The sequence below is a fragment of the Lynx canadensis genome, chromosome F1, assembly GCF_007474595.2.
Source record: "Lynx canadensis isolate LIC74 chromosome F1, mLynCan4.pri.v2, whole genome shotgun sequence".
NCBI classification, from domain to species: Eukaryota; Metazoa; Chordata; class Mammalia; order Carnivora; family Felidae; genus Lynx; species Lynx canadensis.
In genome coordinates this window covers 43,706,242-43,715,437 of record NC_044319.2, presented here as the reverse complement: position 1 = coordinate 43,715,437, position 9,196 = coordinate 43,706,242, and positions in this window count along the sequence as shown.

The following is a 9,196-nucleotide window of genomic DNA, read 5'->3' as shown; positions in this document are numbered from 1 at the left end:
TATATGTGACGTCTAGACCTACAAATATAAAGATGTAAGAATAATAGAAAGCGTTTAATGCCCCAAAATATTCCTCAGCCACCATGTGCAATGCTGTAAATACTACACTAATTCGTGACGACCCCCAGAACCAGAAACTAGAACTCCAAGAGGAGCGAGAAAATGGACAGTCAGCCCTGCTGAGAAATGGCATGTTGTCCAGGGATCCATCGCAGTCGTGCTGAGAGGAAGGATTTGACGAGTCGATTTTCCTTTCTCTTAGCTAAGCACTTTGACAACTCAGTTCCTCCCTGCACGCCAAAGCCATGTCTGTCTCTGAAGTTCACGGTGACAAAACCTACACATCTTCAGGGTGTTCTGTTTTTGTTTTTTGTTTTTTTTTTTTCTGAAGACATAGGGCAAGCTCTGTAGAGAAGTGTCGCTCTGGGGCCTGAACTGAACTGTGTTCGTCTCAGGACCATGTGTGTAGGGTGACAAGTTGCCCTGTGCCAGCACTGAGTGCTGAAACCCGAGTGACAGAAACACTGGGTTTCTGGGGTTTTTCGCAGCTTTCATTATTTCGTTGTGTCCTCAAAAAGTCAAACATAGAGTTACCATAGGACCCAGCAATTCCACTCCTATTTATATACCCGAAAGAACTGAAAACAAGTACTCAAAAGTTTGAGTACTCGTAGCTTCACTCTTCATAATAGTCAAAAGATAGAAACCACCCAAATGTCCATGAACAGATGAGTGGATAAACAAAATCTGTTATATCCATGCCATGAACGATTATTCAACCATAAAAAGGGATGAAATACTGATACATGCTATAACATGGATAAACCTTGAAAACGTTACACTGAACGAAAGAGGTCAGACACAAAAGGGTCACATATTGCATGGACCCATTTATATGAAATGTCCAGAATAGGGAAATCCACAGAGACAGAAAGCAGACTAGTAGAGCGGGGGAGAGGGGAGTAACTTCATGGGTAAAAGGTTTCCTCCGGGGGTGGGGGGAGGAAGGGGTGAGGAAAGTGCCCTGGAACTAAATAAAGTTGGTGGTTGCACAGCATGTGAGGGTACTAAATGCCAATGGATTGTGTGCTTAATTTTTGCATGTAAATTTTACATCAACAAAAAATGTTTGAGGTATTTAGGAGGTGGAGTCCATGCATGGCCCTTGGTGGTTGATGGGTAGGGGGGAGGCAAGGTAGAGCAAGGGGTCCAGACGACTCCCAGGTGGCTGACATGAGCAAATGGGAGGGCGGCTTCATTTACCCAACCGGGGAAGACTGCAAAAGGAGCAGATATCCAGGAGATGACAAGCTCCATTTGGGATGTAACAAGCTGGACGTGCCAAGAGATCCAAGCCTGGAACTCAGAAGAAAATAAACCTGAACAGTAAGAAAATAAACAACCTAAATAAAAATTGGGCCAAAGACCTTAACAGACACCTCGCCAAAGAAGATATGTGGATGGAAAATAAGCATATGAAAAGATGCTCCCTATATGTCATCAAGAAAATGCAAATTAAAAGAAGAAGATACCAGGGCACCTGGGTAGCTCTGTCGGGTTGGGGTTGGTGGGTTGAGCGTCTGACTTCCCCTCAGCTCATGATCTCACTGTTCTTGAGTTCGAGCCCCGTATTAGGCTCTGTGCTGACAGCTCACAGCTCAGAGCCTGGAGCCTGCTTCAGATTCTGTCTCCATCTTTCTGCCCCTCCCCTGCTCACAGTCTCTCTCTCTCTCTCTCTCTCTCTCTCTCTCTCTCTCTCTCTCTCAAATATAAATAGCATTAAAATTTTTTTTAAACATTAAAAGAACGAGAAACCAGTACATACCTATTAGGACGATCAAAACGCAGAACACTGACAACACAGGTGCTGAAGAGGATGTGGGCCAACAGCCACTCTCTTCCATCGTTGGTGGGAAAACAGAACTACAGCAACTCTGGAAAACAGTCTGGCAGTTTCTCACAAAACTCTTACCGTATGATCCACCAAGTGCACTCCTTGGTATTTACCCGAAAACGTTTATCTACACAAAAACCTGTTTCGTAATTGGCGAAACTCGGAAGCAAAGAAGATGTCCTTTAGCAGGCGAACGGACAAACCGTGGCCTAGCCACACGATGGAATATCATTCAGCATATCATAAAATCATAAATCATATCATAAAAAGACCCGGAGGAAGCTTGAATGCGTATCACCCAGTGAAAGAAGCCAATCTGAAAAGTCTACATACTCTATGATTCTAACTACATGACATTCTGGAAAGGGCAAAACTAGAGAGACAATAGAAAGATCACTGGTAGTGGGGAGGGGGTGTTATGGGCAGGCAGAACTCAGAGGATCGGTAGGGCAGTGAAAATACGCTACATGATATTCTAATGATAAACATATCATTAGGGGCTCAGTTGGTTGAGTGTCAGACTTTGGCTCCGGTCATGATCTCACGGTTCATGAGTTCGAACCCCGCGTTGAGCACCGAGTCAGGCTTGCTGTCAGTGCAGAGCCTGCTTCAGATCCTCTGTCCCCTCCTCTCTCGGCCCCCCTCCAAAATAAACATTAAAAAACCATACCATTAAACATTTGTCTAAACCCATAGAGTGTGCAACACCAGGAGTGAACCTCAAGGTAAATTATGGGTGATGACAATGTGTCAATATCGGTTCATCCTTGGTAAAAAATGCACCACCCTGGTGGGGCACCTGGCTGGCTCAGTTAAGCGACCGATTTCAGCTCAGGTCATGATCTCACGGTTTGTGAGTTCGAGCCCCATGTCGGGCTCTGCGCTGACAGCTCAGAGCCTGGAGCCCATTTTGGATTCTGTGTCTCCCTCTCTCTCCGCCCCTCCCCTACTCATGCTCAGTCTCTCTCTTTCCTTCCAAAATAAATAAACATTAAAACAAAGAAAATTAAAAAAAAAAAAAAAAAAGAGAGGTTAGAGTGGGAGAGAGCCAAAGCATAAGAGACTCTTAAAAACTGAGAACAAACTGAGGGTTGATGGGGGGTGGGAGGGAGGGGAGGGCGGGTGATGGGTATTGAGGAGGGCACCTTTTGGGATGAGCACTGGGTGTTGTATGGAAACCAATTTGTCAATAAATTTCATATATATAAAAAAAAAAAAACAAAGAAAAATTTTTTAAAAAAATGTACCACTCTGGGGCGCCTGGGTGGCGCAGTCGGTTAAGTGTCCGACTTCAGCCAGGTCACGATCTCGCGGTCCGTGAGTTCGAGCCCCGCGTCAGGCTCTGGGCTGATGGCTCAGAGCCTGGAGCCTGTTTCCGATTCTGTGTCTCCCTCTCTCTCTGCCCCTCCCCCGTTCATGCTCTGTCTCTCTCTGTCCCAAAAATAAATAAAAAACGTTGAAAAAATGTACCACTCTGGTCAATGGTATTGATGAAGGGGGAAGCTATGTATGTATGGGGGCAGGGGATTTATGGGAAGGCTCTGTACCTTTCTTTCATGTTATTGTAAAGCTAAAGCTACTCCTAAAAAAAACTGCCTTTTTAAAAAATTAGAATATGTCCGCAAACAGAAATTTTAAACGTACTATAAGGCATTAAAAATTAGTATAAATTTTAAAATATAAAGTATCTATGCTTGAGGACCTTGTAATCCACTTAGCAAAACAAAACCAGCCCCTCAAACAAAAAGTCCCTGTAAAGTCCCAAGCTGCGTACCTGATATCATCAGAGAGCACTGTCATCTTTCTCTCCCACTCCCCACCCAGCCATGTATTAAAAAACGTGCTGTTTTCCAAAACTGCCACGTTCTCCCTGGCCTGCCTGCCATTTCACTGTTTCCTCCGACTAGAATGCTATTCTCTATTCCCAATTCTTTTGGGCATTTACTTGGGAGTGGAATTGCTGGGGATATGGTAATTATATGTTTAACTTTTTGAGGAAACAGCGAACTATTTCTACAGTGGTGACACCATTTTACATTCTCACCAGCAAATGTACGAGGGTTTGGATTTCTCCACACTCTCGCCAACGTAGGCTTATTTTCTGGGCTTTGCTTTTTTTTTTTTTTTTTTTTTTAATGGCCAACCTATGAGTATGAAGTGATATTGCATTGTGATATTGATCTGCAATTCCCTAATGATTAACTTAAATAACTTTAAAAAAATCTTTTTTAATGTTTATTTAATTTTGAGAGAGAGACAGACAGACAGACTGTGAGCAGGGGAGGGGCAGAGAGAGAGGGAGGCACAGAATCCGAAGCAGGCTCCAGGCTCTGAGCTGTCAGCACAGAGCCCCATGCGGGGCCCAAACTCACAGACCACGAGATCATGACCTGAGCCGAAGTCCGACGCTCAATCGACTGAGCCACCCAGGCGCCCCAGACCTAAATAACTTTTTTTTTTTTTTTAATTTTTTTTTTTCAACATTTATTTTTATTTTTGGGACAGAGAGAGAGAGAGACAGAGCATGAACGGGGGAGGGGCAGAGAGAGGGAGACACAGAATCGGAAACAGGCTCCAGGCTCCGAGCCATCAGCCCAGAGCCTGACGCGGGGCTCGAACTCACGGACCACGAGATCGTGACCTGGCTGAAGTCGGACGCTTAACCGACTGCGCCACCCAGGCGCCCCTAAATAACTTTTAAATATACCTAGGTTTCCCCAATCCACAGACTTGTTTTTGGCCTATTATATTCCAACAGTCTACTTCATAGGGTAATTATTAGGATTAAATGAGTTAATAGATAAATCCACACAGGAAGAGTCAACTGAAGCATCTCCATGTCTTTGAAGACTTCTGGAGCCTTCCCAGACAAAGTTCAATGTTTCCTCCTATAACAAAGGTATATTTTTGTTAAACCTCCCCCAGGAGTTCTAATATGCAGCCATAGTTAGAAACTACCAGGCTGGGGCACCGTTCCCCAAACTGGTCAGATCACAGGAGTCATCTGGGGCACCAATTAACAGGGCGGATTTCCTGGCCTGGCACCAGATTTTGGAAACAGAATTTCCAGGAGAGAGGCCTGGAAATCTATATTTTAAAAGACATGCCCACAGGTGATTCCTTTGACGGGGCCAGTTTAGGAACCCCTGGGCCGTTGGCTAATCAAAGAGCAGTAAACACGGAGGGCGGGGTGAAACAATAATCTGGTTTGCAAATTGTGATCTTGCTCTGGAAAGATAAAGATTACTCCTATCTGGCTGATGACCCACCGCAGGGATGCTGCCCTGAGACTAGCTCCCCACCCGCATCCACGGAGCTGAAGACTGCCCGTCTTTACCCCTTTGCAGGTAGGCGTGCCCTTCACGGTCTGGGAAGGCGAGACTTCAGCGTGTACCCCAGGGAGAGCCTGAGCGGCCCTTGCATATGCCTGATCCTTGATGGGGCCTCTCCCTCTTTGGTGGAGACATAATATCCCTACTATGCGCAGGAATGTCCCGAATCTCTCGTTATCGCTAATGCTCACAGCATCTCTGAAAGAGTAGTGTCTCCTCCGTTTTATAGACATGGCTCAGAGACATCAAGGAGCTGACCCAAGGTCACACACCTAATGTGTGGCTGAGTGTGGATTCAAACCCATGTGAGCACCGAACTGGGGCACGTGCCTCTCTGCGGCACTTCCTCTCAAAGGTGACCCCTCTGTCCCCAGTGGATGCTTCGCCAGGCCATTTTGCTTGCTGCTGGGGCTTCCCAGTAACACCCAGTAATTTCAGAACTGCAGCTTCCAAATAGTTGGAAACTTCCTGCCCAAAGGAATCCAGAGAGGGTATCCAGGGGACTTCGGGAAAGGGGAGCTGAGTTACAGACAAGCGAAGGAGATGGTGAGAGCAACCAGCCCTGAGCACAGATGGCCACACTTCCCTATCCCGCCCCCATAACTACATCCTCCTAGAACTGAATGAAGCCGGAAGGGGATATCACCTCAGCTCTGGGCAGCAGGAAAGAAGTTGACCTCTGGAAGGGAGATAGGAGGGGAGGGGTTATAGCAAGGGAAAAATGGGAGGGGGCACCCCTTGCCCAGCAGAGACAAAAGACAGAAAAGTTTCCAGCCGAGTCAGGCTAGTCTTGTGACTTAACCACACTGGTTAGAGGAGCCAAGATTTACAGGGCCCTGGAATTTTATGATGTTTCAGGATGAGTACCCAGGTGGCCCATGGAGAAGCCATTGGTAGACTTCAGCTGTCCCCGATGGAAGGCCATGGGACCTGGAGACCTCAGGACCGAGGCTAAATGAACCCCGTGTTAGGAAACATGCCAAGCAAGACTGACGAAGCCTGCCCCACAGAGACGCTTCCTCACAGGCTCCTCCACAATGAGGACCACCCCTCCCCAAGTCCTTCACCTCTACCAAAAAGCCCACATTCTAAGTGAAAATGCCGTGGTTGCAATACAAATGCCATTTCATGACGCGTCATCTAGCTCCTCTCCACCCAGTCTTCTACCCCAAACCCATCCTATATAGAAAATTCTGAAGTCACCACCAGCCTCGTTGTCTTCTAGGGAACCTGGGAAAGGAGTGCTGTGAGTTTGTCACGGTGTTGCAAGGGAGAAATCCCTCCCCTGTAGAGACCCCCGACCTGATCAGGTATCTGCTGTGTCTGAAGGAAGAGAAGGAGAAGGACGGTAACAGAGAAGTGCTATAGGCCTGGGGAAAGACTTCCTGGACAGGGACTGCCAGTGACTGGATCATTTTCCATCTGCAGGATGGACATTACAGGCCACAAGGAAGTCACACCTAGACCTGAAAAAAAGAGTTCCCCTCGGGGAGGTGGGAATGAGACCCTGCAACCAAAGAGTCAAGGCACCTCCTTCAGAGAGGGAATAGTGTTTCTAAGTATAGAAGAGCTCTTTAGACTAACGAGCTTTCAGAGTGAGCATGTCTCAAGGGAGGAGAAGGCCCATGTGGACTTTGGAAGTCCTTGTCACATAAAAGTCGGCTGTGATGCTCGCTGTCTCCTTGAGGGTGTCTGGGCATCCACCCCCAATGGAGTCTCTCCTGAAGCATCTGGCTGGCTTGCTACCTGCTGCTAGTTCCTGTCTTTTCATCTGTGACCTCCGCTCCCTACTTCCGTGCTTCTCTCTTCACAGATTGTAGCTATTTCTGTTCTTTCAGTAGGGAAGGGCTGGGTGTCTTCCCCTTCCCAAGGTCACAGCTGGCTGGGCTGGAAGGAAATCTGCCCCCGCCAGCCCCTCTTGATGTTTGACCTTAGGGATCAGCCCAACACAGGGCAAGCTACCTGGATGAGTCTTACCTATCCCATCCGTTATTCATTCAACATACTTGCTGAGTCCTACTAAGTGCCAAGAGCTGAGACTACACTAGTGATCAAAGTGGACACAGAGCTCCCAGTCTTGTCCGAGTAGCCCTGGGGCTTCCGAAGACCCCAAAACCGAAGTCCTCTATTCATATGCTCATAGAAATATTTGGCAATCCCTATAACCTACAAAGGACTCATCTTTGAAATATTTAAGAACTCCTACAAAGCAGGAAGACAGAAAGTCAAATACAAAATGGACGCCCAAAATGGACAAAATGCTCGAACAGATATCCAAATGACAAATAAAGGTATGAAAAGGCACTTAACCTCATTGGCTGTCAGGGAAATGTAAATTTAAACCACAATAAGATACTTCTACATACTCACCCGAATGGGTAATTTTTTTTTTAATATTTATTTATTTTCAGAGAGAGAGAGAGCAGGGGAGGGGCAGAGAGAGAGGGACAGAGGAAATCCCACGCAGGTTCTGCGCTGACAATGCAGGGCTCAAGCTCACGAATAGTGAGACTACTACCTGAGCCAAAATCGGGAGTCGGATGCTCAACCAACTCAGCCGCCCCCTGAATGGCTAAAATTTTTCAATCTTTTTGGACTGACCATGCAGAGTGTTGATGAAAATGGGAAGTAACCGGAACTCTAAGACACTGCTGGCAGGAGTGTAATTAACAGGAACACTTCAAAAAATTATTTCGGAGCCTTTACTAACACTAAACATATGATTACTCTAGGACCCAGTAATTCTGTTCCTAGGGACATACCCAACAGAAATACGAACTTAAGTGTATCAAAGGACACAAACAAAACTGTTACAGTAGCATTACTCATAATAACCCCGTACTGGGAACAGCTCAAATGTCCATCAACAGAATAAAAGCTAAATTATACTATATTCATTTAATGGCATACAGTAAAGCAACGAACATGAGTGAGGACTGCTACCACAATGTGATATTCATGAATTTCGTGAACATAATATTGAGTGAGAGAAACCAGACGCCAAATGATACCTACTGAATGGTTTCATTTATACAAAGTTCCAAAGCAGGCAAAACTATTCTGTGGTGTTAGAGGTTGCCTTTGGTAAGGAGGGTGGGGTAGTGACTGGGAGAGAAAATGAGGGCTTCTGGGATGCCAGTAATGATTTCGTTCTGGATTTAGGTGGCGGTTATGTGGGTATGTTCATTGTGTCATAATTTGTTGACCTGTAAACTCTGGTTTTGTGCATTTTCACACATGGCTGGTATACTTTGATTTAAAAAAAAAAAAAAAACCCACAGGAGAGAACTGTTTTCAGGTGGGTAAGAAATGCAAGGTGGGAAGGGAATAGGGGAGAGAGCAAGATTTTACATACAGGTGACTGAGCTGTAGGAAGGGTTAAAGCAGCAGGGAAGACTGTTGAATGGAGCAGGATGGGAATGGTCTGCAGCCCCTGACTGAAAAGTCTCCAGATACATCAGCCTTAATTTTCTACCTAATCCTACACCCCCTCTTCAAAAACAGCTCCTTTTTGGTGGGGCCCACTGTTTCCTAGTCTAGCAGCTACTTCTCCCTCCAGGAAGAGAGACCCAGTGTTTGAGGCCAAAATTGGGGTTCTAAGACACTGACATTTCCTCTAGAGACTGCAGGCCCTTGATGCAAATGTTTTAGCAGCTAAACTGAAATAATCCTAAGTACTAGCATGGGAAGGCGGGTGGGGGCGCCAGGTTGCACATGTCTGTCGTCCTTGTCCAAAGGTATTAGATGCTCAGGTTGCTTTGGGTGTTCATGCGTATCCGAAAGAGGAAAGGGCAGCCAACAGCTTCAAAGCCTGCACTGCGTTCTCCTCTCCCCAGGCAGATCCCTACTCCAAAACCCATCCAGGGGTCTGGAGTCATGCTAGAACGCCCCCCGAGCCACTTTCCCAGTGGAAAAGGGCAGGAAGGAACCACTGGTCACAGGTTCCACTGACAAGAGGGGAAAACCTGGG